Source organism: Marmota monax, unplaced genomic scaffold (assembly GCF_021218885.2).
Source record: "Marmota monax isolate L192 unplaced genomic scaffold, Marmota_monax_Labrador192_F-V1.1 WCK01_AAM20220418_F8-fsc02094, whole genome shotgun sequence".
Classification (NCBI taxonomy): domain Eukaryota; kingdom Metazoa; phylum Chordata; class Mammalia; order Rodentia; family Sciuridae; genus Marmota; species Marmota monax.
In genome coordinates, this window is record NW_026693214.1 from 18,125 (window position 1) to 22,818 (window position 4,694).

The following is a 4,694-nucleotide window of genomic DNA, read 5'->3' on the forward strand; positions in this document are numbered from 1 at the left end:
AACATTTTTAGGAGGTAGACTGTACAGGACTAATAGACCAAAAATAATGATAATGGCTATCATTTATTCATCACTTACTAAGTTCAAATCAATGTTAAAAGCACTTTGTCAAGGCTGGGGTGTAGCTCAGTGGTGAAGCATTTACCTGTTATACACCAGGCCTTGGATCTGATTCCCAGCACCATAATAAAAAAAAAAATGCTTTATCCACTTAATCATTTGACTTAATCCTTACTGCAAATTTGTAATGTAGATAATAATAGTATTCTCATTTTACAAGTTGGAAAACTAAGATAGTAAAAGCAAGTGATGTTACTAACTTTACATGACATATAACTAATGGAACTGAAATTTGAACCAAGGCAATTGAGCTTCAGAGCCCACATTCTTAAGTGCTTTAGCATACTATCATCAAGGACAGGGAACCCAGATAACTGTCAGGTTACTGAGAGAGAAAAAGTACAGACAGAAAGTAATACAGTGCATAGAACTTAAATACACTGCTTGTGCATTTGTTAATTACTGCAGCTCCTCATCTCTAACTTTGAAGGCAAATTGTTCTCTAAAATAGTGTCCCATCAATACCCCTTCTACCAACCAACAATGCCTAAACTAAGTTGCTATCTTTGGCTTTAGTTCATTTCTCTCTCTCTCTCTCTCTCTCTCTCTCTCTCTCTCTCTCTCTCTCTCTCTCCATTCATTTTCTTGAATGGTACTGGTAACCAAACAGGTTCCTGATCTTGATCTCAGTCTTTCTGAGCACTTGGCACATTTAGCCTCTGCCTAAAATTATCTATGAATATGGGTTATCATCTTTATTAGATGAAATTCCTGATGGCAAGAAACAAATTTTGTTCAACTTTGATGAACAACAATTAGTACTCAATATGTTCTCACTAAAAATCAATTGGCTTGAACATAAAATACAGTGTTTCTTGAAGTTTCTACTGTTTTCACTCATCTCTTAATTGTCTTCATTTGTCATCTGTAGTACTTTTATTATTTCTTCCTTTTATATTAATCCTTTTAAACTTAAAATTTATCTTAAAAGGAAAATTTATATTCCTAAAAGTAGAAAATTAATATAATTTACCATAAAAAGAAAACCATGAAATAGATATGTAATTCCTAAAGCAAGTAATGCTTATACATACCTTAACATCATTCTATTTATTAAACATACCACACTACAGGATAGATAGATGTTTGCATTTTTTTAATTGGGTAAAATTCTCATGACATAAAATTTATGGTTTTTAAATGAATAATTCAATTCAGGGCATCTAGTGCATTCAGAATGTTATGGAATCATGCCTTCTATCTTTTTTTTTTTTTTTTTTTTTTTTGCTTTTAGCAATAACATTCTATTGCAAAAGCACTTTACAACTCCATCTCATCTTTGAGTATAAGTTACAGGTATGTGGGATAATGATCACCTGAAAACATCTCTCTATTCAGATCCATAATCCAAGTTCTCTCTGAATATTACAAGGTGACAATAAATGAGAAGTGAAGGAGGAATAGGAATATAGGGGAGCAAGGTTTTCTGAGTCAAGGGTTTTGTAGCAATGAGGAGACAAGGAAGTATGAAGTTATTTTGTTGTCTTTTCTTCTTTATACTGTGTTAAGTAAACAACATAAATTCAGCAGGCTTTTCATGAGCTTTAACTCAGAAATTTTCTCCCTGCAAAGAATGTATTTACATATGTGTTTATTAATTTACACAGTAATCTCACAGTAACTAGTAAAGATTAAAAGGGTGCACTCCTAGTATATTTGTTTGCAATGTTTTAAGAGAAATGCATATTGCCATGGTGATGAAGCTCTAAAAATACTCACCAAAATATCTAAAAATTCAAATCTAAAAAAAATCAAAGAAATAAATATCACCAAAGGGAAAAAAAAAGATTAATTGTAGCTTAAATATAAAACTAAATCACTAGTTAATTAACCAAACAATACAGATCTAATAAAAAGCAAAACCAGCTTGAAAGACCCAACATTTTTAAAAAAATGCTAAAAAATAAAGCATAAATCTGCATAATATTGACTTTTATTTCCATTCTCTCCTTTCCCTTTTCAATGTTCTTATCTACCTCTAGGAGCTTACAAAAAATTATTTCCATTTTAATTTTAACTTAAAATGTTCAGAGTAGGGTATTTGCTATTCTGTGAGGGTTTTGTGGGTACACTTTAGATATCATTATCTCTATTTGTCATAGTTTTGATCAAGTCATCAAATTTAAATTCTTCCACTGTTTCTTAAAGGAATTTGATTTTCACAATGCCTTGCCTGCATAGCATTTTTTAAAAGAAAGAAAATACAAGCAAAATCTGTTGCTTAAAAGGGTGGTGGTATAGTTTTTTGTTTTAAAACAAACAATAGCTATATCAACAATTTTAAAAACTTGGGAGAAAGTTAATTGGAACTGATTTTATGATGAATAATTAAACCTTAAAAACCTGTTCTGAAACACTAGGTTATTTTTTTTCTCCCAGACTCTAATAAAGTACATGTGAAAAAGTCATTTGTCTTGGTCAGATATATATTTTATGCTCATCTACTTGTAAGTACTCAGTATGTTCATTAGGATTAATTTTGAGGATATACCAGAACCCTTTCCTCACTTAAGCATTGTCCACCATGTTTTGACCTCAAAGAAGGTCTAAGTAATTTATATCAGTGCTCAAGAATAATTTTGGACATCTTGGCCTAAAGCAAGTGGCTATCTATAAAACTGAAGGATAATTCCAATGGGCTGCCTGCATTGCCACCTCCTGTTTGTTTTGTGGGAGGATGAGAATAGAGAATGCAGATAAGAGAGAGGTGAGAAAAGCAGGGAAAGATCAAGTAGGTAGGTAAATGCTGCTGAGAACATATTGCTCCTTAACCAAGCCATGCTCATATTGTTGAGATTTCCATCATTTTAAAGTACATTATCATAACATTAAAAAAAGAAAAATGTTAAGAAAATGTATCTGATATTTAAGGTTATCACTGGAATATGCTGGAATCTTTTGGTTCTTTGTAAAATATAAATAATGAAAACACTGACTTTTTTGTGCATGTGCAGCTAATAGATCATGTCCACGATATAGGCAGCAATGATGAATTGCAATACGTTATTACTAAAGGGAAAAGGTTCAAGCCAATATTCACACTGCTATCAATGAGAGTAAAGAAGCCAAAGCAGTGAGCTTCTGGAGAAGGGTTGAAGATGCCATGAGGGATTAGCAGGAACAGCTTCCTTCACTGACTGGATGCTCCTGAGGCTTTTCCAGTTTAATATCAATCATATCTTCTCGGCTTCTGTCCTGTGTGCTTTCCATCCCAGGCAAAGCCGCTGGACACGTCAGAAGAGCTGCTTTACATTGTATCCTGCTTTTGTTCTGGTTTCAATGAACATAACATTCAGCTCTTTGGCTTGTAGCTAGGAATCAAGCTCCTGAACAGCTCTTGACCTGCTGTGTTCCATAACTGCAATCATACTGTTGGATCCTCCAAGTACATGATTTTTGATAAAAAGTCAATGCCAATTGTTGCCTGATAAGTGTTGTCAAAACTGTCATTCATGAATCTGGTGATCAGGGATGTTTTTCCAATGCTCTGCTCTCCTAGGAACACCAGCTTGAATTTCCTCAGCAGATTCTCAAAGTCTCCACCCACAGACAAGATGGAGCCAGAGGAGCTACCACCTCCTCAGCCCAGAGACCTCCCGGACCCACGCTGCTCCAACCAGCTGATGAAGAAGGCAAGCAGAAGGGCGGGCCCCTGCAGGACCGGAGCAAGGCTGGAGGGCAGCAGGACTCTCCACAGCACACAGCCATTGCCGCTGACGCCGACTTTCCGCAGAGTAGCCTAGCACCCAGTGAGGCCAGCCTCAGCGAAGGGAAAGAGGGCAGTGTCTGAGGCTGCCAGGAGTGTGCAAGGGGCTCCCAAGGCTAGCGCCTTCTCTTCCCCTCAGCACCCAGCAGGGAGACTAGGGTGGGAGAGGCTGAGGGTGGCGGGGCTGGAACCACAGACGCATCTGGGACCTTTCACACGCAGCGCCCCGACTCCCACAGCTGCAGCTGGAGCAGCCCAACCTGTCCATGCCTTCTATCTTGTTACAAAAAATTTTCATCACCCCAACAGGAAACTGACACTCATTAAGCAATTGGTCACCATTCTCCCCTGTCTACCCTTTGGCTATTGTGAATAGTGCTACCCTGTACACAGTTCTACATAAGTGTAGATTTGTTTCGTTATCAATTTTCAACTCTTTTGGTATGTATCTAGGAGTGGAATATCCAGATTATATGATTAATTCTATGTTAAAATTTTTGAGGAACCTTTTTAATATATTTTTTGTGTGCAGCATTTTTTGTGTGTTTGTTTCAAAATAACACTTGTGGTTAAAAAAGAATCACACCAGAATGCATGTCCCTAAACTTATGGCATACAAGGTAATAGGTTCATTCTCAATATGCTTATGAAAAAAACAAACTTCAAATATGTTTTTATCATATTTGTGGGATAATAGTTTTCTTTACAGCTGGTCACTCTATAACAGTAGTAGATGATCCAAGCAATTACTAAATTTGGTCTCAATATCTATCTAAAGATACATAATTGATTTCATCACAATCATTCCCTTGTATTAACATTTCCCTCACAGAATATACCTTTATATTTAAAAAATTCCATTTTTACC

General features: G+C 35.8%; 1 pseudogene; it reads right to left on the reverse strand.

Annotated features, from left to right (window-relative positions):
* Nucleotides 1-3,231: 3,231 nt before the first annotated feature.
* LOC124100531 (ras-related protein Rab-6A-like) lies at nt 3,232-3,828 on the reverse strand (annotated as a pseudogene).
* Nucleotides 3,829-4,694: the final 866 nt, after the last annotated feature.